The 25902-nt window shown below is 47.2% G+C and overlaps 1 protein-coding gene across 3 annotated transcripts in view; it reads left to right on the forward strand.

Annotated features, from left to right (window-relative positions):
* The first annotated feature begins 475 nt into the window (after positions 1 to 475).
* Positions 476 to 25902, forward strand: part of CERS2 (ceramide synthase 2) — a 44858-nt gene continuing 19431 nt past the window's right edge. Inside the window, exon 1 of one of the 3 annotated variants that reach the window (XM_081173731.1) lies at positions 476 to 573. The gene's annotated coding sequence lies outside the window, so the exon portion shown is untranslated. Of the gene's footprint in view, positions 574 to 748; positions 853 to 1764; positions 1923 to 25902 lie in introns of those variants that run through there. The other 2 variants (XM_081173733.1, XM_081173732.1) reach the window with 2 other exon arrangements.

Here is a 25902-nt window from a genome sequence, read left to right on the forward strand (position 1 = left end):
AAGTGGGACAACCCCCCCTCCGCGCGCCCTCCCCCGCCAGCAAAGTGGGTGAGTCAGTGGATGGCCAGAGAGATGGATGGAGGGGGAGGGGCGGCGCGGGGACGCGCCGTGCCAGGCTCTGCCGTCGATTGCTAAGGCTTGGCTATTCCCCCCCCCCACCCAAAAAAAAGTGGTGGTTTTTTTGCGATATCGAATTAATGTTGCCAATGGCTCAGGCCCGCAGCGCGCGGGGCTGCTAATCTGATCCGTCCCGGGGCGACGTCATTTCTCCAACAACTCCCCGGACCCCCCCCCCCACTAAGCGCGCAACCCCCCCCCCCCAAAAAAGAAGGCTGCTTTTTACTTTTTATTTATTTATTTTCTGCCCCTTCCCATCAACAGCAGCAGCCCCCCCCCCCGCGCGCCGCTTTGGATCAAAGGGGAGGAGCAGGAGCGAAAGAGAGATTGCGCCCCCTAACCTCACCTCCCACCCAACCCCCCATTTTTTTTTTTAAACCAGGAACACACACCCCCCCCAAAAAAAGAGAGAAGGGGATATTCCGCAGAGATCTGCTAGACTTCCTGGTGCAAAACGTGAGTGGATCCCTCGTCTTGTCGGTGCGCCCTGAGGTTTTGCAACAAGTTGGGTTTCCCTCTCCCTCTTCCCCCCCCACTTTGCTTTCCTTCCACGAGCTTCTCTTCAAACCCCCCCTCCAAAAAAAACCCCTCCTCTCTCTTTGCAATCCTGCCCCCCCCCTCTTGCTCCGGGTTCAGGAAACTGCGAGCGGAAGGAGGTTTGTGTCATGAGTAACTTTGTGGCTCCAGGCGAGGCTCCGCTTTGCGCCTTCCCATTTCGGCTGCGCTGCGCCAAAGGCGAGTTGATTCCTAATTCTTTGGGGGGGAGTTTGTGTGTGTTTTTTGTTTGGGAGGGTGAGGGTTTTTTTGGGGGGGGGGAACACACCCTCATTTATTCCTCTTTCCTCGCCCCAACTCTTCTCCTGCTTTCTCTCTTCCGTCATGTAAACAGACTATAAACCGGATCGATATCTCCCTCCCGCGCGCCCTCGCCACTCCCGGTTTAAAGGAAAAATACTCGTGGGCACTTTCCAGTATGTATTACTCACCGAGGAGACTCAGCTCCATTGATTTCATGAAGTTTTGTGTTTTTTTTGGGGGGGGGGTGTCTGGTTTCGGATCGGGGCCGAGGCAGGCCGCGATCCTCACGCCGCTTACTCGGGAGTAAGCCTCGGTGGAAGTCAACGGGGCTTGCCTCCGAGTAGGCATGGCAAAAGCTCTGCTTGCATCCAGATATACTTGGAGTAGACCCATCGCCATTAAGGGCGCACGCATTAATCGCGGGGCGTCTGCACCTCCTTACGGCATAGCGCATCTGCTCCTCTTACCGGGCATTCGAGCTTTTAAAGGAGTGTTTTTGCACCGGATCGGGCGCGGCCTTTACTCTAGAGTAACCCCGGCTTGCTCTGCGTTTTGGAAAGGGGGGACTAAACTCCCGGCGAAGCCTGCGGGCCGCCGGCCGGTTTGACGCGGGACTCCAGGAGCGCGCTTACTCGGGAGTAAGCGGGCTCAGCGGCCCTGCACCAGGAAGCCCCGAGCTCCAGGATCCGGAGGAAAGGGCGCGTCTGCTCGGAAGGAAGCCCCGCGGGGGCCTAACGGCGCTTACTCGCAAGTAAAGGCGCGCGGGATCGGGGCCTCGGAGCTCCGCGCACGGGGCTTTGAATGGCTAAACTGTTATTTGGCAATGGGGCGGATCCTTTGCACGGGGCGCCCCTCCCTCGCTCCCTCCCCCCTTCCCTATGACTAATTTCCATCCAGGGATTTTTTTTTTTTTTGTGGGGGTGGGGGCAGCCAGGATCGACCCACACTTCCATCCACCCCACATTGCACACGATTCGGATTCACTTGCGGGAGGAAGAACCCCGGAGGTAATTCTCTTTTCTCTCTCGGAAAATTAACAATTGTTCTTCTCCTTTTTTTTAATTGAAAAACCCTGTTTCCTCCAGAATCCTATTATAGAAGGGGGTTTCCAGGTCTTTCTTCCCTTCCCCCAATTTGTAGGAATCCCCACCTTATTCCCCCCCCCCACAAAACCTTTTTGCATCTATATAAAAAAGTTTGAAAGGTACTCTGTAGAGCTGAACCTTTTTATTTTTGAGGGATGTGTGTTTTGGAGATGAAAGGAAGAGAAATGTGTTTATTTCCAGAAAAAAGGGTTTGTCTGACCCACTCACTTTATTTCCACTTGGGGACTGTTTTTCCTCCCCTCTCTGGGCTGTGAGGGGGAAATAGACTTTGTTTCGGACACTTTTTGGGGCTCGGGCGAGAACTCCCTTCAAGTAAATGTTCATCGAAAGTGGGGAGGAGAAGAGGGGGGCAGGACAGGGAGAGTTCGGTGCCCCCACCCTTAAATTTCCACCCTTTGTATCATTGCTAGCTTCTCCCTTCTCTCTTTTCTCTCCTAATTTATGGGGTCCATTGTCCCAGCCATAATGGCCCTTTCTCTGACAGCTTTATCCAAGAATCCTGTGCCTTAAAGCCATGTTTACACATAACCACGCAGAGTTTGGGAGAGGTTCCTAGCCTGCCTCTCCAAAGTGTGCTTCATCGCTGTAGGATATCAGTTTATCTTTCCCCCCAGAGCATGGGTAGGGAAACTAAGGCCTGCGGGGCCGGATCCGGCCCAATCGCCTTCTAAATCTGGCCCACAAACGGTCCGGGAATCAGCGTGTTTTTACATGAGTAGAATGTGTCCTTTTATTTAAAATGCATCTCTGGGTTATTTGTGGGGCATAGGAATTTGTTCATTTTCCCCCCAAAATATAATCCGGCCCCCCGCAAGGTCTGAGGGTCAGTGGACCGGCCCCCTGCTGAAAAAGATTGCTGCCCCCTACCCCAAAGTCTTCCTTCCTTCTCTCTTCTGCTCTTTTCCTCCGATCCAGGAAGTGCCAGTCTCCCTTTTTGAGGCCTACACCAAATCTTCGCCACCCTGATGTGTATGCGTGCAACTTCCCCCCCTGCAAATCGAGGGCACCCTGGCATCCCGGAACCAGTTAATGATCCTTGATCTGGGTGGGGGAAAATGTCCCCGCTTTTGAGCGTGGGCATGGCAGGCCTGTCTTCCCCCCTCCTTCCTTTCTGTTTGCGAAAGCACGTTTACGGCACCCTCAGGTCTGTCCAAACTAAACCGATAGTTGTGTTGCTGTTTTTTAAGGCCTTTCCCTTCCGGGGTTTTCAGAAAGGAGAGCCGTGCAGGCATTTGAGTGTGGCACATCTGAATCTAGCCCTCTGTTTGCTTTTCTAAGTTTCCGAAAGGCTGGGTTAAAAAACAGAAATATTGGCGTGCAAAAGCCTTTGCCCAGTCACCGCGTAGGATTAAATCATAGTAGTGGACTAGCGTTTTTTTCTTTTATGTTTCCACTGCGGGATTAAAATAACCCCCCAAAGTTGTTAGCTTTCAGGCCTGCGCAGGCTGAGGCCATAACCTCATTGGGGTTGCATTCAGCGGACTCCCATTCAGAGTAGATTGAAATTAACCGCATTTATTAACTTCGCCGGGTCTACTCTGTGTAGGAGTCAGCCTCGGGCAGGCATCCCCAAACCCGGCCCTCCAGATGTTTTGGGACTACAACTCCTATCATCCCTCGCTAACAGGACCAGTGGTCAGGGATGCTGAGAATTGTAGTCCCAAAACATCTGGAGGGCCGAGTTTGGGGATGCCTGCCCTTGGGAGTGTTTTGTTTTGCTTTGTGCATTTATTTACTTTGGTGCAAGGATCATTTGGCCCGCCAAGGTGTCGCTGAACTACGTTTCCCATCCTCACGCCTGGCCATGCTTGCTGGGGCTGATGGGAGTTGTAGTTTGGGAACCTCCGAAGGGCCAAAGTTCCCCCACACCCGGTTTCCTTGAAAGATTTATCCATTGCTTTCTAGGGTAAGTGATTTTGGGGTTTACCATCGCTTGCCGTTCGTTACTTGCCATTGTTGTTGTTTAGTCGTTGAGTCGTGTCCGCCTCTTCGTGACCCCCTGGACCAGAGCACGCCAGGCCCTCCTGTCTTCCACTGCCTCCCGCAGTCTGGTCAAACTCATGCTGGTAGCTTCGAGAACACTGTCCCGCCATCTCGTCCTCTGTCGTCCCCTTCTCCTTGTGCCCTCCATCTTCCCCAACATCAGGGTCTTTTCCAGGGAGTCTTCCCTTCTCACGAGGTGACCAAAGTCTCGGAGCCTCAGCTTCAGGACCTGTCCTTCCAGTGAGCACTCAGGGCTGATTTCCTTCAGAATGGAGAGGTTTGATCTTGCTGTCCATGGGACTCTCAAGAGTCTCCTCCAGAACCACAATTCAAAAGCATCCATTCTTCGGCGATCAGCCTTCTTTATGGTCCAGCTCTCACTTCCATACATCACTACTGGGAAAACCATGGCTTTAACTATACGGACCTTTGTTGGCAAGGTGATGTCTCTGCTTTTTAAGATGCTGTCTAGGTTTGTCATTGCTTTTCTCTCAAGGAGCAGGCGTCTTTTAATTTCGTGACTGCTGTCACCATCTGCAGTGATCATGGAGCCCAAGAAAGTAAAATCTCTCACTGCCTCCATTTCTTCCCCTTCTGTTTGCCAGGAGGTTATGGGACCAGTGGCCATGATCTTCGTTTTTTGATGTTGAGCTTCAGACCATATTTTGCGCTCTCCTCTTTCACCCTCAATAAAAGGTTCTTTAATTCCTCCTCACTTTCTGCCATCAAGGTTGTGTCATCTGCATATCTGAGGTTGTTGATATTTCTTCCGGCAATCTTAATTCCGGCTTGGGATTCATCCAGCGTGTGAAAAGAGTGCAATTGTGCGGTAGTTGGAGCATTCTTTGGCACTGCCCTTCTTTGGGATTGGGATGTAGACTGATCTTCTCCAATCCTCTGGCCACTGCTGAGTTTTCCAAACTTGCTGGCATATTGAGTGTAGCACCTTAACAGCATCATCTTTTAAAATTTTAAGTAGTTCAGCTGGAATACCATCACTTCCACTGGCCTTGTTATTTGCAGTGCTTTCTAAGGCCCATTTGACTTCACTCTCCAGGATGTCTGGCTCAAGGTCAGCAACCACACTACCTGGGGTGTACGAGACATCCATATCTTTCTGGTATAGTTCCTCTGTATATTCTTGCCACCTCTTCTTGATGTCTTCTGCTTCTGTTAGGTCCTTTCCACTTTTGTCCTTTATTATGGTAATCTTTGTACGAAATGTCCATTTCATATCTCCAATTTTCTTGAACAGATCTCTGGTTTTTCCCATTCTGTTGTTTCCTCTATTTCTTTGCATTGCTCGTTTAAGAAGGCCTTCTTGTCTCTCCTTGCTATTTTTTGGAAATCTGCATTCAATTTCCTGTATCTTTCACTATCTCCCTCGCATTTTGCTTGCCTTCTCTCCCCTGCTATTTGTAAGGCCTCATTGGACAGCCACTTTGCTTTCTTGCATTTCCTTTTCATTGGGATGGTTTTCGTTGCTGCCTCCTGTATAATGTTGCGAGCCTCCATCCATAGTTCTTCAGGCACTCTGTCCACCAAATCTAAATCCTTAAACCTGTTCCTCACTTCCACTGTGTATTCATAAGGGATTTGACTTAGATTGTATCTTACCGGCTCAGTGGTTTTTCCTACTTTTTTCAGTTTAAGCTTGAATTTTGCTATAAGAAGCTGATGATCTGAGCCACAGTCCGCTCCAGGTCTTGTTTTTGTTGACTGTATAGAGTTTCTCCATCTTTGGCTGCAGAGAATATAATCAATCTGATTTCGATGCTGCCCATCTGGTGATGTCCATGTGTAGAGTCGTCTCTTGTGTTGTTGGAAAAGCGTGTTTGTGATGACCAGCTTGTTCTCTTGGCAGAACTCTATTAGCCTTTGCCCTGCTTCATTTTGAACTCCAAGGCCAAACTTGCCAGTTGTTCCTTTTATCTCTTGACTCCCTACTTTAGCATTCCAATCCCCTATAATGAGAAGAACATCCTTCTTTGGTGTCAATTCTATAAGGTCTTGTAAGTCTTCATAGAATTTGTCAATTTCAGTTTCTTCAGCACCAGTGGTTGGTGCATAAACTTGGATTACTGTGATGTTAAAAGGTCTGCCTTGGATTCGTATCGAGATCATTCTATCGTTTTTGAGATTGCATCCCAATACAGCATTTGCCACTCTTTTGTTGACTATGAGGGCCACTCCATTTCTTTTACGGGATTCTTGCCCACAGTAGTAGATATGATGGTCATCCAAACTGAATTCGCCCATTCCCGTCCATTTTAGTTCACTGATGCCCAGGATGTCAATATTTATTCTCGCCATCTCATTTTTGACCACATCCAACTTACCCAGGTTCATGGTTCTTACATTCCAGGTTCCTATGCAATATTTTTCTTTACAGCATTGGACTTTCCTTTCGCTTCCAGGCATATCCGCAACTGAGCATCCTTTCGGCTTTGGCCCAGCCGCTTCATCAGCTCTGAATCTACTTGTACTTGTCCTCCGCTCTTCCCCAGTAGCATGTTGGACACCTTCCGACCTGAGGGGCTCATCTTCCAGCGTCATAACTTTTATATGTCTGTTGTCTTTGTCCATGGAGTTTTCTTGGCAGGGATACTGGAGTGGCTTGCCGGTTCCTACTCCAGGTGGATCACGTTTGCTCAAAACTCTCCACTATGACCTGTCCATCTTGGGTGGCCCTGCTTGGCATAGCTCATAGCTTCTCCGAGTTATTCAAGCCCCTTCGCCACGGCAAGGCAGTGATCCATGAAGCGGTACTTGCCATTACTTGTCCTTATTATTGGCAAGGCTGAGCTGTGCACAAAAGTTTCTCTTGTGACCTGTTGCTGATTTCAAAGCTTGGACTGCGTGGATCCCAAATTTACCTTGATAAGACTGGGCTTTGCCACCCCAGAGCCTGGCAGAATTTAGTAAGGAAATAGAAGGTTTCTGAAGCAACTGGCAAGGGTGAGTCACCCGGTTTTCCAATTGCAGGGACGACTTGTTTATTTATTTTTTATGTTAGCACGAACTCATCTTCTTTTATTGGATTTTACACTGTGCAAATTTCCTTCGGATTTCCTACAACGCAACATTGTGTTCTTAAATGTTTCCAAACTGATTTGGTGTGGTTACCCTACTTATCATAATGACAAATCCTTATTATATGATTAACCATCAAGCATCCTTTACACAAGAAACCCTCATCTTAAGGAATTAAGTCCTCAGTATACCATTTTTATCCACATTCCATATCCATTACAGTCTGATTAATAATCATTATCACTGGCTTGGATACAGCGTTAGTCCTACTCATGTGCCTAATTACTGCCCATTAATGAGTCTAAGTAGAATTTAGTTAGGTAACACCCAGAATGACTAGTCTTTACTATCATCAATCTTTCATTATGCCTGTCCTTACCTTAGAGAACAATCCCATAAAATAAACAATTACAAATCCATATTACACAATTTGTGGAAATTGCGAGGTTATCTTTCTACTCTTACATGTCTTCTGTGCTCCCAATAAATCCGAAAACCTTTTTCAAGTCAAACAGCCAGGCATAGCCTCCACATTTTAGTGAATCCCTGGCCGTATCCTTAGGTGTCTATGTTTCGTCCAGACTGTAGGCTGGCTGAATTATTGGCAGCTAGCAGGCAATCAGTTCTCTGTGACAGGCAGTTGGAAACATTCGGCCTGTCAGCTCTCTGAAAACCAGCCGTTGCTTGGCCAGACTGTATATATAGTCTCTCAATGTGGTGCATGGTCTTTGAGAAGCTGTCAGCAAAGACAGCCAAGTATGGACCAACCATGTTCCGAATAAGGATGTACAAAATTATTTTCTGCCTATATACAAAAACTGTAAGGCTGTCGTCATGCTGCAGTTCCCCTAGCCACCAATAAGTGGTCACACTTTCTCCAGTATAAAAGCCCGCCATAATAATAATAATAATAAGAAGAAGAAGAAGAAGAAGAAGAAGAAGAAGAAGAAGAAGTATTCATTAGATTTCAGAAGTTCAACAGAGGTAGAGAGGGCCTGTCTGACCTCAAGTGGGACATCCACAAAACAGCCCACAACACAGAACTGGTGGGTCTGAGCTGAGCCACAGGGGATCCTCAGTAGTGACTCTCCCAAGGGCCATATTTAGCATATGCGGTAAAGGTAAAGGGACCCCAGACCATTAGGTCCAGTTGTGGCCGACTCTGGGGTTGCGGCGCTCATCTCACTTTACTGGCCGAGGGACCCGGCATACAGCTTCCGTGTCATGTGGCCAGCAGGACTAAGCCGCTTCTGGCGAACCAGAGCAGCGCACGGAAACGCCCTTTACCTTCCCGCCGGAGCGGTACCTATTGATCTACTTGTGCTGGTGTGCTTTTGAACTGCTAGGTTGGCAGGAGCAGGGACCGAGCAACGATAGCTCACCCCGTCGCGGGGATTCGAACCGCCGACCTTCTGATCAGCAAGTCCTAGGCTCTGTGGTTTAACCCACAGCGCTACCCACGTGCCTGGGGTGCAAAAAACTGCTCAGCGCCCCATTTGGGGGGGGCAGCAGAAAAACCTGCAGCGCTATGCCTGGCTCTTCAATTCCCGGACTCCAAATCTCAGCCCTGGACTCTCGGCCTGGCGCCCCTGAGAGCTTGGTGCCCGGGTGCCCCACACCCCTAGTGCCTGTGGGTAGCCAGCCCTGCCGAGGCCTCATACCAAAGAATTTAGGGAACTGTAGTTTCCCCCCTCACAGAGCTCTGATTCCCAGCACCCCTGGTGTGGAAGTGATCTTGTTGTTGTTGTTGTTGGTCGTTTAGTCCGACTCTTCGTGACCCCCTGGACCAGAGCATGTCAGGCACTCCTGTCTTCCACTGCCTCCCGCAGTTTGGCCAAACTCATGCTGGTAGCTTCGAGAACACTGTCCCACCATCTCGTCCTCCGTTGTCCCCTTCTCCTTGCGCCCTCCATCTTTCCCAGCATCAGGGTCTTTTCCAGGGAGTCTTCTCTTCTCATGAGGTGGCCAAAGTCTTGGAGCCTTAGCTTCAGGATCTGTCCTTCCAGTGAGCACTCAGGGCTGATTTCCTTCAGAATGGAGAGGTATGATCTTCTTGCAGTCCATGGGACTCTCAAGAGTCTCCTCCAGCACCAGAATTCAAAAGCATCCATTCTTTGGCGATCGGCCTTCTTTATGGTCCAGCTCTCACTTCCATACATCCCTACTGGGAGAATCATTGCTTTAACAATACAGACCTTTGTGGACAAGGTGATGTCTAAGAAGTGATCTGAGGATGGGGCAACTATGAGGAAGGCTTGCAGCATCTGGGTCTTTCTAAAATTTTTTGCTTCAGGGGAAAGGTGAGGAAACGAAGCTGACGAAGCTGTCCTCTTGTACTCAGGTCCTCGTTGTGGACTTCCCTAAATGGGCAACTGCCTGGCCAACGTGAGAACGGGGTGGTGGGTTTTGGCCCGGGCCAGCAAGGCCTCTTCTGACGTTCCAATGGAACCTCCACCCCCGGGGGCAGTCTATCTTGGCGTCACGGTTCCCAGGAAGATTTGGCCACTGTAAGAGCCCTAGGCCGGCCTAGAGCGGCCATTGGCTTGATCCAGCGGCCTCTTCTTATGTCTTAGGTGTGGATGGGTGTTTGGAGAGTTCCCTGCAAAAATAATAATAATGGGTGCCTTTAGAGAAGCAGGTGTATTTTTAAGGACTTGGTGGCAGATCTGTTGGACGCGGGGAATAAATAACAGGGCGGTTTTCTTGAGCAGACGCTGTGCTTGGGTGGGTGGCAAACCTTTGATCGCAGTAAGGCTTTAATGCTCTTAATGGATTTGGCTGCAGTTACCTGCTTGCATCTGATCTTGGTTGGGGGAGAGAGAGGAAAATACCCGAAGGGCAAGTTTCAAAGCTTTTTGTGTATGGATTTTTCCGCACTCCTAAACCTCCCATGTCTGAAAAAGGCCATTAGGTGTCCTTTCTCCCCTCCCCTCCAGGTAAGGCAACTGCAAATGCCTATTATTGGGATTTTACCGATCAGTTTGCCTCGATAGCCTGCTTTTTCCTCCAAAGAGCGTGGTTCTCCACCCCACAGTGACCCTGCGAGGGAGGCGAGGCTGAGGGGGAGAGTTGCTGCCCCCCCCCAGGGCTCACGCGGCGAGCTTAATGGCCGAGCTTGAACCCTGGTTCCTTCCGAATCCTGGTCCAGTCCTCTAACCACTACGCCACACTGCCTCTCGATGGAGCGGCACTTGCGGAATCGGCTCAGGTTCTTTGGAGAGCCTCCTTGGGGCAGGATGAGGGCCCCTTGTCAGGATGAGGGCCCTTCTGAGCCCAGCAATCTTGTTTACCCAATCTGTTTTAAGAGGTGGGTGTGCATTACTTCAAAATGTGATCGGCTAGCACTGCGTTGATTTGGGGGGGTGTCTCTGCTGAATGGGGCTCCTTACCTGTGCTGCCCCCTGCCCCCCCCGGTCCTACCTTGACTGCACCAGGCGCTAAAGTCAAGAGCCCTCAGCCGCTCTTGGCACCAGCTGCCGGTTTGCAAAATTTTCAAATGCCAGTTTGCCATTTGCAAAATTCACCATTGGAGACAATAGATCTCATTTGGACAGAGTGCCCGCTTCTGCGTTTTCGGTTCTGCTTTTGGGGTTCCACTTGGAGCATGTGCTTGGCCCCTGTGGGAACAGGATCCTGGGTTCAATGGGCCCCCATGGGCCTGATCCGGCATCCTACGCCCTTGCTTTCTTGGGGCCCTTCTCTTCGCCAGCTTCAAATATTGCCTATTGCAAAACAAATTATGACCGGGGAGCAGATGCAAATAAATCTTATGGAAGCTGCGTCTCTTATTGCTGCGCGCAGGTAATTAAGTCTAGCATCCTTTGGAGGTGAAAAGCTTTATGTTTCGTGCTGGCCTTTGCCAGTTGGCAGCCTCTGGGCCAGATTGATGGGTTCTTGCAGCTCTCTGCCAGTAATAATAACAATATCTATTATTGTAATATCTATGATTATTATTAGCTGGAGGAGCACCTGCAGCCTAATCACAGGACAAGTCTCTTCGCACGCAGACGGTCCCAGGCTCAGTCCCTGAAATCTCCTGGCAGGGCAGGGAGAGATCTATGTTTTCAGACTCCTGAGGACTGGAATCTTGCTCTGTTTGGAAGAGAGGTGCTGTAGCTGCTGCGCCTGCAGAAGGTCCCAGCTTCAACCCCTGGTGTCTTCACTATCTGAGGCTGGGAGAGACCCCTTGTCTGCTTTCCTGTAAAGCTGCTGCCAGTCAGTGCAGGTAAGCCAGTGTTTCTCTGCATCTGAAACCCTGCAGAGCCATGTAATGCTTAAAAACGCTGCCAGCCAGTGTTGACAAAACTGAATGAGATAGAGCAATGGTCTGACTCGGCGGGAGGCAGCTCCTCATCCCCCTGTCTCTGCGTTTCTAAGGCTCCCCCCATCCCTGTGCTGCCAACTCTGACTGGCAGCCTCCAGATTTTGATAGCTTTTTCCTCTTTGGAACCCGTATCAGGATAGGCTGTTGAATTTGATGGCCCTTCAGAAGGGCTCCTCTCCTGTCTGGATAGTGGAGCCTCCACGCCCAGGAGCAGTTGCCCTTAGAAGGCCCGTCGCTGTGGGAAATGCACCTTCATGAGCTGCTTTTGAGTGTCCCTTTTCAAAACACCTGAGTCGGCTGCTGTGGCGACCAGGCTGACCCATGATAGAAGTGCTCTTGCTTTGTTCCCGGGTCTCAAAAGCAGGGCTTGCTGTTTAAAAGCTGTTTTCTGCTGTTCAGAAAAGAAATTACAGTTCTTTTTTTTTTCAATAGATATTTATTAAGAATTTTCCATTTTAATACATTAAAAAACCAAAAAGAAAAAACAAAAAAAGAAAACATATACATTTTACAATCCTTATTTTTCTATAACATATTTCCCTGACTTCCCCACACCTCCCCTTCTTATATTCCAATTCAAATTGTTAATTCAACAAGTTCTTATCCCCAATTTTTAACCTCTTTATATTTAGTTCAATTTAAAAAACCAATTTTACAACATCAAAATTTATACATCAGCGCTCATTCTTAAATCTTAAATCCTTTTTCTAAAGTCGACCCAAATTCCCTTCCACGAATTCCCCACTTTTCATACTAATAACAAAACAGAATAAAAAGAAAAAGGACGGATTATAATTATACACCCTTTGGATCCCCAAACCCCACCCCATCCCCTTTCCCGGTTTCAATCCCCAACAAATGTCCATCAGTCTTAATCTGCTATCAGCCTGGAGATCTCACGTCCGAGGCTCTTAATTCTCTCTCAGTTCCTCTCTCTCTGCCGGTTTTTTTGATAGTCCTTAGTATTAAACACCAAATCTCGGAGACGCTCTGGCCCAATAGGGACAATGTTTCTTCCAGCCACACCTCCATACTTAAAAGTGGAGCCCAAATCTTGTTTCTTAGAAATTACAGTTCTACCTCCGATTTGTTCTGGAGGCCCAGCCATATCCCGAAAAGTCCACAACTGGAGGTGCCCTTCTGCGCATGCACGTGGCGCGATTGAGTGCATATGCGCATGCGCGCGTGGCAAAACCCAAAAGTACACACTTCCGGGTTTGCCGCGTTCGCAACCTGAAGTTTACATATCCCTCTGGATACATAACCTGAGGTACCACTGTACTGTATTTTCCATGTATAACACGAGGATTATTTACGTGAAAGTAATGCTTAAAAATCAGGTCCGTCTTATACATGGGTACTGCTGTGTGGGGGACGGGGGACTGGTTGCTGCCATGAGGTGGAGATTGTCAGCAGTGGTAGTGTGGGTTAGTGGTGGCTGCGGCAATGACTTGTTTTGATTTGCTGTTGGGCAGGCGATAGGCGGTCCAGCGCTTGGTGGCCTTTTCATTGCGTGTGATAAGAAGCGTTGTTCAGGCGGGTGAGCGGTTTTGAGCAATCCCCCCCCCCAAAAGGTCAACAACTCTGGGCAATCTCCCCCCATTTTCTTAATTTTGAGTCCCCCAAAATAGGAGGCGTCCTATACATGGGAAAATACAGTAATATATCTGCCCGATCTGTTGAAGCAGCCATCTTTTGGAAAGAGCAACTGCAAGCACATAATTTCTCCGCCTTCCTGAATTGCGAGATGACCGCCGAGGAGCCCTGGCGGACTCCCACCCTCTGAACAGAAGGCTTAAAAGATAAAACAGAAGTCAGCCGCCCTGCAAGGAGAACCCACCCTCCTCTTTCCGTCCTCTGTTTCTCTCCCCACCCCACGCAAACTCCTTGAAACTTTTCCCCAAGCAGGTCTGCGCAATATTTGTCCTGGCAATTGAAACCCTTTTGGGGATTGCTCCATCGGGGGGAGGGGGGGGCAGGGACGGGCAGAGGCTGCTGGCGAGAATGGTCTCCCTTGCAAAGTTCCTGTGCCCAGCCCATGAGGATCAGCGGCATGTACCTCTGAAAGATGCAGAACTGCCAAGACTGAAATGGCTGCTTCCGATTGGCCAAAGTGCCTTCTGCACCGCCTTGCCCCCACCCCCATGGCATGCTGGTGGTGGGCGTGGCCAGAGGCAAAAGTGGGTGGGGCAAATGGTTATTTATAAGATTTTTCTTTCTTTATATATATATATATAAATTTTTACTAGTTTTTTAACATAACATTTCCAACAATAACTAAACATACTTTTATATCTTACACAACTTTTTGACTTTTTGACTTCCATCAATCACATCTGAAAATTTTGCAATCTACAGTGGTACCTCGGGTTATATACGCTTCAGGTTACATACACTTCAGGTTACAGACTCCGCTAACCCAGAAATAGTGCTTCAGGTTAAGAACTTTGCTTCAGGATGAGAACAGAAATCGTGCAGCGGTGGCACGGCAGCAGCAGGAGGCCCCATTAGCTAAAGTGGTGCTTCAGGTTAAGAACAGTTTCAGGTTAAGTATGGACCTCTGGAATGAATTAAGTGCTTAACCCAAGGTACCACTGTATTCACTTAATTTGCATTTCTTACTCTCACTATTACATTTAAATCTCATTTCTCAATATCTCAAATCTCAATTTCATATATTTCTCCTTACAAAACTTCTTGTAGTCCTACTTTCATAATTTGTTGATTACAGTTGCTTTTCAAATAGTTCGTATATTTCTTCCAATCTTCTGTAAATCTCTGGTCCTGCAGGTTTCGAATCCTTTGTGTCATTTTATCCAATTCTTATTTTTAAAAGATTTTTCATATCGCTCTCTACAGCCACAGCTGTTGCTCTCTAATGGTTTGACTTCATCCCTGAAGGGAAAATGGCTAGAAACTCCCAGATTATAAGCCCAGGCGTCAAATGGCTTCTTAAACCAGGGTTATAGTTGCCAAAATGGAATGTCTAGTTTCCATTTTGGGGCAAGAGGGCTCAAAAGTCAGTTTTCAAATGATGGCCTGACTGCGATTGGCTCTCAGTTAAACATCCGGATAGTTCAGAAGGCAACCTTGAGCTTGATTACGAACTTAAAGTAGAAAATTCACTTGGTCCCGCGAAAGTCCATATATATATATTGCCCTGATCTGACCTGTTTTTCTGAATGGTGACACAAACCACTCATGACGTAAGAATATTCTTCGCAGCTGTGAGCAGGGCAATGGGGCGAGTGAAGACAAGCGACAACAATTGTTGTTCGCTGCTCCTGCTCAAGGCTGCGCAGAAAAAGCATTTTGGTCCCCGGAATTCATTCCAACTGTGCAAGTAAACGGACCGAATTCTACAGGGTGTGGGGTATTAGTGTGTGAAAACAGTCCAGATCCAATGATCTCCCAGGTGGCGGAGATTTTCGCTTGGTTGCAAGGGGCCGAAAGCAGGGTGCAAAATTCGCCTGGGGCCTAGCGGATTTTGAACACGGCAAAGGCGCTCGCCTCCGTTGTCTGCCGGATTTACATATAAGCTAAACAAGCTATAGCTTAGGGCCCCACTTTCTTGGGGGCCCCAAAAAAAATTTAAAGAAAAAAACCACCTGGATGTACATTTCCAAAATATAACATAAAAAACAAAATAAATAAAACCTACATACAGAAACAGTGTTTTGTGTTGTGTAGGCTCCTATGATGTAAGTCATAGGCCCTGCCTGCTAGCCTGCTCCCTAAAATATCACTGGTATGCTCCTTTCTATATATAGGGTGCCTACATTCTGCATGGACTGGTTGCAGGGCAACATGTGCAAATGGCTTTAGATACCTAGCGGGTCCATCAATTGCCATATAGCATATACAGTCATACCTTGTGTTACATTTGCTTTATGATACGTTTTTTCAGGTTGCTTCCCGCGGCGACCCGGAAGTACCGGAAAGGGTTACTTCCGGGTTTCACCACTCTTCACCGCATGCGCAGACGCGCCGCTGCGGGTTGCGTTCTGCTCATGTTGCGAACGGGGCTCCGGAACGGATCCTCTTCACAACCAGAGGTACCACTGTATACAGCCCCCCAAAACAGGACAATTTGTTGTGGACAAAGGACAGCTGGACATAGAAAGGGCCCCATTACCTTCAGGAGCTGAGGGCCTCATCAGACCTGAATCTAGCCCTGAGTTCATGCACACACGGGGTGTGACCTGGTGTTTTGCAACCCTTGGCATCCACCGCAGTTAATAATAGGCACTAATGTACTTCTCTTTCTCTGCCCACGCATCTTATGGGGCTTCTTAAGTGAGAAGAGGGAGACAACCCCAGGCTGCTAGGAAACATTTCGCGGAAAGAAAGATAAACAGGTGGCAGCAAAAACTGCAAAAAAATAATAATTAGCAGGGGCAATTAGAGTAAGATCTGTTATCTGATGATTGATGTAAACCTCAAACATGTATTTTGTATAGTTTTTACCTCTATCTGCAGTTCATTATATTTTATTTTATTGCTACAGCTCGTGGCTGATGCAGATAAAGATTCTTTTGATCTGATCTTATGTGGAAGGGTGTGTGAAGGCTTCCACTATGAGTAATGGCAGGCGCCGAAACCCAAGCAGTAATCCCAGGGTGGATAAATAATTTTATTTTTATTTTTATTTAATTTAAATCAGATTTTTAAAATAATATGCTTTTGGAGGAAAAATCAATCTAAAGACAGTTTTCTATTTAAGTTACATTATATCCCAAAGGCTATTCAAGAAATAAGGATATGTTTTAAGTTTTTCATGTGTGCTAAAACTCAGCGTAAGGTTGTTGTTTTTTATTGTTTAACGACATCAGTTAACATGGATACATATGCTATAATGTTATTGTTTTAGTCAAATAAATTGTTATTAAGGAAGTGGTTACTTTTCCCCCCTTCCAATAAAGGTACAGCAGAAAAGTTGTCCAAATATAAACAGTTAACTTATTAAACCTCACAATAATTTCATAGTTATCGGTCTATATATTTCTAAGAGTATAACTGAATCAGTGATTTTTGATATAACTGTAAAAACTACTCTGAAAATGTATTATTCCAAAAATGGAACCTTCATCTGGTTGGTAAATATTAAGATTATACCAGCAAGAATGAGTCTTTCTGTAAAAGAAATTTGATCTACTATATTTTTTCGTGTATGAGACGTCCCCTATTTGGGCGGACTCCAAATTAAGAAAACGCCCCCTCAACCGTTTACATTTGGACAACTTTTCTGCTGTGATTTATTGGAAGGAGAAAAATAATCATTTCCTTAATAACGATTTATTCAACTAAAACAATAACATTATAGCATATGTATCCATGTTTATTAACCGATGTGGTTAAACAATTAAAAACAACTTAGACTGAGTTTTAGCACACATGAAAAACTTAAAAACAAATCCTTATTTCCTGATGAATAGCCTTTGGACTATCATGTAACTTAAATAGAAAACTATCCTCCGAAATTTATTTTAAAAAATCCAATTTAATTTTTAAAAAATCTGAGTTTTAAATATATATATATTAAAAAATCATTGGTTTTTATCCATCCTGATTTGTGCTATCTCTCGTCTGTGTCTTGCATTGGCGGACAGAACTATTCTGAGTGAGTGGGAAGGGAATTGGCTCAGAAATTCAAATAGTGCACCTTTAAAAGTCCGCTTGCATTAAGGAGCCCATCATAAAAATGAGCTGCTTTTGTTTTTCTGGCAATTTAGCGCCAAATCGGTTGGGGAGAAACAGTCTGCTTTTTTGTCCAAAGTCGGTCAGCAAAACTATCTGTGCCTTTAATCTTCCTCTCTTTATTTCCCGAACAATAGACAATCCTGCCCTAGTTTCTGAAGTAGGGGAATGTCTGATAAAACGGAGCGTCTTTTTCTTCCCTCTGCCCTCCCCTCCCTGCTTTCCTTTCATGCCTGGGTCATTTTGGGGAATGTTCCACTGCGCACAGGAACCTTTTCCTATCTAGACAGGCTGGATGCGGGTATCAAATTCGCCGGCGTTCTTTGCGACCGTGCGCAAAAAAATAATAATGCTTTATCGCCCTCGGCTCTGCGATTTGGCTCCCAGAGGCCCTGGGGAACGCAAGTCTGTTTAAACATTATAAAATGAAATAACAAATTAAAAGATATCCCTCTCTCCAGAGGGCAAATGGGGACAGTTAATTTGTCAAGAGCTTAGTTCTAGGAAACAAGTGGTCCTTCTTTGTAAACAGTGGCATTGTTTAAACAGGGACACTGTGTTAAATTGTGTGTTAGCCTGGCTTTGTCTGCCGCTAGGATTTTGTTTTGCTGGAATAAAAATAATTATTATTATTATTCCGCCTCTCTCGGCCTGAGACGCTCTCTCTTGCTGTGGCTTGCTGCATTTGAAAAACGCCTTTTAGTGTCGTTGGTTTTGGGTGTGTGTTTTTTTGCAAATATTGAAACCTGCTAAACTGGACTCTTGTCAGAAGCCGGAGATTTTCTTAACACAGAAAACAAAAAGCAGCATATTACAGTGGTACCTCGGGTTACATAAGCTTCAGGTTACATATGCTTCAGGTTACAGACTCTGCTAACCCAGAAATAGTGCTTCAGGTTAAGAACTTAGCTTCAGGATAAGAACAGAAATCGGGCTCCAGTGGCACAGCAGCAGCGGGAGGCCCCATTAGCTAAAGTGGTGCTTCAGATTAAGAACAGTTTCAGGTTAAGAATGAACCTCTGGAACGAATTAAGTACTTAACCCGAGGTACTCTGGATGGCATCAGGGTGGTTTAGGGAAGCTTTTAATGTTTGATGCATTACTGTTTTTTAATATTTTGTTGAAAGCCGCCCAGAGTGGCTGGGGAAGCCCAGCCAGATGGGCGGGGTATGAATAATAAATTATTATTATTATTATTATTATTATTATTATTATTATTATTATTATTATTATTATTATTATTCTGATACTGCTTCAACCTTCAAAAGTTTTTGGGGAGACATGCTCCTTCGTCTGTGCATAGCTCATCGCTGAAATCCTGTAAGTTTGCATTCCCCAAATGTTGTGGGCTGTTTTTTTAAAAAAAGAAATAAATTTACCCTTGTTACACTTTTATAAGAACCCCTCCAGATAGGCATAACACAGTGTCATTTAAGCTAATATCAGAAGAGCGTGGCTGCAGGATTCATCATCATAATTTTTAATTGGTATACTGTCTTTCTATCTTACAATACTCAAGGCGGTTTACAAGCTGAAGAAACAAAAAATATACAGTTCATACCTTGGGTTGAAGTCGCTTCAGGTTAAGCATTTTCAGGTTGCACTCTGCAACGGAGCGCGCAGACGCTCGCGCATGCGTAGACACTCAAAATGACGCCATGCGCGGAAGCGGTGAATCGGAACCTGCGCGGATGAGGGTTGCGTTTGCTCTCAGGATGCGAACGGGGCTCCGGAATGAATCCTGTTCGTATCCAGAGGTACCACTGTACATCTTATAACAATCTAATGCAATACAGTGGTACCTCGGGTTACATACGCTTCAGGTTACAGACTCCGCTAACCCAGAAATATTACCTCGGGTTAAGAACTTTGCTTCAGGATGAGAACAGAAATCGTGCTCTGAGGCCCCATTAGCTAAAGTGCTGTTTCATGTTAAGAACAGTTTCAGGTTAAGAACGGACCTCCGGAACGAATTAAGTACTTAACCCGAGGTACCACTGTACAAAAATGTGATAATAAAACGTAACTTTAAAATAGGCAACCTACATCCAAATGTAACATTCAGCAATCATTAAAATAGTATAAAATAATAATAGCAACATATAAAAGTTAAACAGAAATCCACTCAACAGTTACAATAAATAATATCTAAACTATAATCAATAAAACCACGGCAAGCCACAGTATATAAAACAATACAATATGCATTGAGAAGCAGAGACTAGAGAGTAGAACAGCTCCCTTATGAGGACTCCTAGGGCCGGAGGATTAGGCCGCAGGGACGGGCCGTTTTAAAAAGATGGAGAGCAGCCCTCTACCTGAAGCAGGTGAGATGCCCCAAAGGACCTGGGAATGAAGGTAGACTGCCTCTGGGCCTGGAGGTTCCATCAGAACAATAGTCTCCAGAAGCCTTTCTCCTCCTGTGGGTCTCCAGATGTTGTTGGACTACAACTCCCATCACCGCTAGCTAGCAAGGCCAGAGCTCAGGGATGATGGGAGTTGTAGTCCAACAACATCTGGGGACCCACAGGTTGAGAACCGCTAGTCCAGCAACTGCTCAAAGGCATTACTGCCTCCCGCCGTGAAGGCAGGCAGAGCACAGCCATGGCACTTTTGTTGTTGTTGTTGTTTCGTCGTTTAGTCGTGTCCGCCTCTTGGTGACCCCCTGGACCAGAACATGCCAGGCCGTCCTGTCTTCCACTGCCTCCCGCAGTCTGGTCAAACTCATGCTGGTAGCTTCGAGAACACTGTCCAACCATCTCGTCCTCTGGCGTCCCCTTCTCCTTGTGCCCTCCATCTTTCCCAACATCAGGGTCTTTTCCAGGGAGTCTTCTCTTCTCATGAGGTGGCCAAAGTCTTGGAGCCCCAGCTTCAGGATCTGTCCTTCCAGTGAGCACTCAGGGCTGATTTCCTTAAGAATGGAGAGGTTGGATCTTCTTGCAGTCCATGGGACTCTCAAGAGTCTCCTCCAGCACCAGAATTCAAAAGCATCCATTCTTCGGCAATCAGCCTTCTTTATGGTCCAGCTCTCACTTCCATCCATCACTACTGGGAAAACCAGAGCTTGAACTATAGGGACCTTTGTTGGCAAGGTGGTGTCTCTGCTTTTTAAGATGCTGTCTAGGTTTGTCACTTCTTTTCTCCCAAGAAGCAGGCGTCTTGGACAAACTCCATGGACAAAGACAACAGGCATGAGGACTAATATCTTACTTAAGTTGTAGCAGAGAAGCTATATCATTTTATGTTGTGAACTGCCCCGAGACCTGTGGCTGTAGGGTGGTATACAAATTTAATGAATAATAGTAATAATAAATACATCGTTTAAGGGATGTCCCTTGCCAGAAAGCCCAGAGAGCCTCTGCCGGTCAGTGCAGACAATATTAAGTTTGATGGAGCGGAGACTGGGCATGGCATCAGGCAGCAGTTTGCACCCCTGTTCCTATGACAAGGTGTTGCCTGGACATCAAACAGATTGGAGATGTGGCTCACAGGCTAGAAAGCAGCGTTTACGAGAGGCTTCACCCCTCTACAGAGTCATCTCGGTTGGGAAGGGCTGGCTGCCAGCCAGAGACTGGACCAGCTGTGAACTCCCCACCCACAGAGCCTTCTGAGATTGCTTCCTGGCTCCTGGGAAGAGATCCGGTGGCGGAATTTCTCACCCGGCAGCGCAAAGATGTGCAAAGTGTCGTCTAGCCCCGGGAAGAAAATTGTTTGAGCTGCTCCTTAATCCTCCCTTAATCTTAATTTCCTTCTGAACGGTGCTGGGTTGCACGCTTGTGAAAACAAGACGCGGCCTCCTGCAAATAAGAAGGCTTGCATTTCCAGTCTCTTGGTCTGGTTGTAGCTATAAAACCCCAAACGCCCAATGGAGCCGGTGCCACTCTCTCCCAGCCCTGCCCTCTTCTGATATCCTTACGGAGCTTCCAGGCGCAGTGGCAGTCTACCTTGATTCCGACATTCTTTGAAGCGTTTGGCTGGCGGGGCAAGATGGGCCATTGGCCTGCCCAGCTACACGGATTTTCTGATGTTCTTGCCAGATGGGTGGTGGTAGTGATAATAATAATAATAATAATAAATTTATTATTTATACCCTGCCCATCTGGCTGGGTTTCCCCAGCCACTCTGGGCGGCTTCCAACAGAACACTAAAATACAATAACCTATTAAACATTAAAAGCTTCCCTAAACAGGGCTGCCTTCAGATTTTTTCTAAAAGTCTGGTAGTTGTTTTTCTCTTTGACATCTGGTGGGAGGGCGTTCTACAGGGCAGGCGCCACTACCGAGAAGGCCCTCTGCCTGGTTCCCTGTAACCTGGCTTCTTGCAATGAGGGAACCGCCAGAAGGCCCTCGGCACTGGACCTCAGCGTCCGGGCAGAATGATGGGGGTGGAGACGCTCCTTCAGGTATACTGGACCGAGGCTGTTTAGGACTTTCAAGGTCAGCAACAACACTTTGAATTGTGCTCGGAAACGTACTGGGAGCCAATGTAGGTCTTTCAAGACTGGTGTTATGCGGTCTCAGCGGCCGCTCCCAGTCACCAGTCTAGCTGCCACATTCTGGATTAGTTGTAGTTTCCGAGTCACCTTCAAAGGTAGCCCCACGTAGAGCGCATTGCAGTAGTCCAAGCGGGAGATAACCAGAGCATGAACCACTCTGGTGAGACAGTCTGTGGGCAGGGAGGGTCTCATCCTGCGTACTAGATGGAGCTGATAGACAGCTGTCCTGGACACAGAGTTGACCTGCGCCTCCATGGACAGCTGTGAGTCCAGAATGACTCCCAGGCTGCGCACCTGGTCCTTCAGGGGCACAGTTACCCCACCCTTCCCAGTTCAAAAACCGGGCTCAGGGCAGCTAACAACAAATTTAAAACACTTAATCGATGCAACAAAAAACAGCGTAAAATACAGTATAAAATGTGAATAACAATAAATTCAGAATTCAAAAATCAATTGGGGGGGGGAATCCATCCAATAAACATTAGATGATCTCCAGGGCTAGCTGGCTAAATTAGTCCTATTTAGGCCAGTGTGGAGACCAGGGGAGAATTAGCTGTGGGATCCCAAAGTGGGTAATCTTCATAAACAGGGGAGGGTGTGTGAAGGAAGTGGAATAAAAGATCTGGCTAAGTTCAAATTGAAAGCCAGGCGGAATAGCTCTGTCTCACAGGCCCTGCGGAAGGACATGCGCACGAGATCGACCATTCCTGGCGGGGCTCCCGTGTTAAGAGAGAGCCTGCAAGTGGCTAGTCCTCAAGAGAGGAGACTTGAAACCCCACCTTTGCCCTGGGCAAACCGGCCCTGGCTGCAGCCTGGCTCGTAATACGCCTTGTGTGGATGTCGTAAGGACATGCCTGTTAATCTCTGGGCGTGTGTTAATAAATGCTCGGTGTTAATAAATTGCCATTCTGCTTAAGTGTGCATCGCGTTGCAGCCGATGAGGAGCAGAGTCCACTGACTGTGATCTTTGCCCGTCATGTGGGAAGAGAGATTGGGCAAACTCCCATCTGTCCTCTTGCAATCTCTGCCTCCTCACGCACATGCTCCCAGACCCGGTGGATATGCAGTTAACTCCGGTTTATATCCTCTGCTTTCCTGCTTGGAAGGGGCTGCTTTAACAAAATATATATACAAAGAGCCCTTTTAGCTGGAGCGGGTCAGTTGTCCACCTGCTCCGGCCTCCTGCTCTCGCTGTGGCCAAATGCCCCAAATAATAATAATAATAATAATAATAATAATAATAATAATAATAATAAAATTTATTTATACCCCGCCCTCCCCAGCCAAGGCCGGGCTCAGGGCGGCTAACACCAGGTATAAAACAATTGATTAAAATACAACTTTATTATTATTATTATTATTATTATTATTATTATTATTATTATTATTAAATAAATTTTATTAGTATTTTCCACACAACAACACAAAAAATATCAAAAAATAACAATATACAACACACAAAAACCAACATTCGAAAAACTAAAAGAGCAACAACAACTAAAAAAGACAAAACAAATCCATATCTTACAAGTTAATAATATAAACACTAAAAAAAAACAAGAAAACAAAATACAACTTAAAAACAAGATTAAACTACATTAAAATGCAGCCTCATTTCAGTAGAAACTCAAATCAAAATCAAAAACTTTTTTGGGGATGAAAACGTCGAGTCTTCACCAAGGCCAACTATCCAGACTGGGCCTACGTGGGCCAGAACGTGAGAAGAGCTCAGCTGGATGAGGCCAGGATCCTGTTCTCATTGCTGCCGCCGATAGCTACTCATTTGCCCAGTCCTCGCTGTGGGTTAAACCACAGAGCCTAGGACTTGCCGATCAGAAGGTCGGCGGTTTGAATCCCCGCGATGGAGTGAGCTCCCGTTGCTCAGTCCCTGCTCCTGCCAACCTAGCAGTTCAAAAGCACGTCAAAGTGCAAGTAGATAAATAGGTACCGCTCCGGCGGGAAGGTAAACGGCGTTTCTGTGCCTCTCTGGTTCGCCAGAAGCGGCTTAGTCCTGCTGGCCACATGGCTGTACGCCGGCTCCCTCGGCCAATAAAGCGAGATGAGCGCCACAACTCCAGAGTTGGCCACTGCTGGACCTAACGGTCAGGGGTCCCTTTACCCTTACCTTTATGCCCTGCCTGCCTCCCTGTGGCAGGGAGTTCTGCAGTTCATCTCTGTTCTGTGTGAATCAGTCCTTCCTTTTATCTGCCCCAAACCTTCCAACCTTTTGCATCCTTGGATGTCCGCGAGTCCCGGTGTCGTGAGAGAGGGAGGTAAATCTCCTCTCTGCCTGTTTCCTATCATGTTGCGTCTTCCTTGTCTGCTCTCCAAACCTCAAAAAGGTCCGAAACGCTGGCCCCTTTCTTCAGATGGGAGCAATTGGGACTAGCACCCGTGTCCAGACAGGACTTTCCTTTCCCAAATTGGCATCGCCGCAAACCTCTTGAATCTTGCCCCGACTTGTGGCAGCAAATCGTACCACGTCGGGGGCTTCATATTCAATGTTTTATTGATTCGGCGCGAAGTCATTTTTTTCAGATGTTCCCCTGACCACCAGCTATCTCTTGTCTCTCTTTCCCCTGCCCTCTCAACGATGCATTTCATGTCAGAGAACCGTAGAATTGGGACCCTCAGGGTCATCTAGTCCAACCCCCTTTAGCGCAGGGATCTTTTGCCCCAAGTGGGGCTCTCGAACCCACAACGCTAAGAGTCTCCTGCTCTCATTCTCGGTTTTGCCCTTGCCAAACTCTGCGAAGTTCAGCAACTGGGACAAAATTACATCTTGACCCAGTTGGCAAAAAAGTCCAGGTTTTTTGGGACGGTTGAACGGGGTCAAATTCTGCCTGAGCTGCTCCAGACCGGTCCTGTGTGGGCTGGCAGCGCCATCGATCTGTCTGCGGTGAGATGGTGTGTCCCTCTCCATTGTAATTTTGGCACCGGGTTTTTTTCTTAATCATTAGTTCTCTGTTTCCTTATGTTCTCATTCTTGTCTGGCCTCGCCTTCATTTACTCCTCTGCAAGGCAAACGACTTGTAACAGACTTCTGAGGTGTTGCCAACCATGTTCAAAACTCAGATCTATAATCCAGTCACGAAGGAATCTCTAAGCTCCGGGTTCCCCTCCTCTCCCGGTGGGGTGATGGTGAAAATTTCTATACTGCTTTACATTTTGAAGAACAAATATCAAAGCAGTTTACAACACGTTAAAGCGTCAAATAAATCAATCCAGAACCAAAATCAATTCAAGCTTCCAGGAAAAAATATTCCCATCTCCTTCTCTAAGTGACATTTTGCTTTCCCCATTATTATTTGCCTCCTTAATTTATAGAGCAGAAGTACTCTAGGAAGCCAGGGCGGTGCAGCAGTTAGAGCATCAGACCAGAACCTGGGAGGTCCGGATTCAAATCCCCACTTATACCCTGCCCATTTGGCCGGGCGTCCCCAGCCACTCTGGGCGGCTCCCAACAGAATATTAAAATACACGATAAAACAACAGACATTAAAAGCTTCCCTAAACAGGGCTGCCTTCAGATGTCTTCTAAAAGTCTGGTAGTTGTTGTTCTCTTTGCCATCTAATGGGAGGGCATTCCACAGGGCGGGCGCCACCACTGAGAAGGCCCTCTGCCTGGTTCCCTGTAGCTTTGCTTCTCTCAGGGAGGGAACCGCCAGAAGGCCCTCGGAGCTGGACCTCAGTGTCTGGGCAGAATGATGGAGTGGAGACGCTCCTTCAGGTATACTGGGCCGAGGCCGTTTAGGGCTTTAAGGTCAGCACCAACACTTTGAATTGTGCTCAGAAACATACTGTGATGTAGGTCTTTCAGGACCTGTGTTATGTGGTCTCGGCGGCCGCTCCCAGTCTCCAGTCTAGCTGCCGCATTCTGGATTACCGTAGATGCTCGGGTTGCGAACGTGACCTGCATGGGATGCACGTTCGCAATCTGCAGCGTTCGCAACCCACAGCAGCATGTCTGTGCACGTGCGGGTTGCAATTCGGCGCTTGCGCGCATGCGCAAAGTGCGGTTTAGCGCTTCTGTGCATGCACAGCCGCCGAAACCCGGAAGTAACCCATTCCAGTGCTTCTGGGTTTCGGCGCGTCTGTAACCTGAAAAAATGCAACCTGAAGCGTCTGTAACCCGAGGTATGACTGTAGTTGCAGCTTCCGGGTCACCTTCAAAGGTAGCCCCACGTGGAGCGCATTGCAGTAGTCCAAGTGAGAGATAACCAGAGCTTTCGCCACTCTGGCGAGACCTACCTCACAGGGTCGTCGTAGGGCTTAACTAAGGAGCAGGGCTGAACCATGTAGAAAAAGCTGGGATGTGAAAGCAATAGATGTTCTCCTTACCTGCTGAG

This window comes from Podarcis bocagei, assembly GCF_964188305.1.
Source record: "Podarcis bocagei genome assembly, chromosome: 16".
Classification (NCBI taxonomy): Eukaryota; Metazoa; Chordata; class Lepidosauria; order Squamata; family Lacertidae; genus Podarcis; species Podarcis bocagei.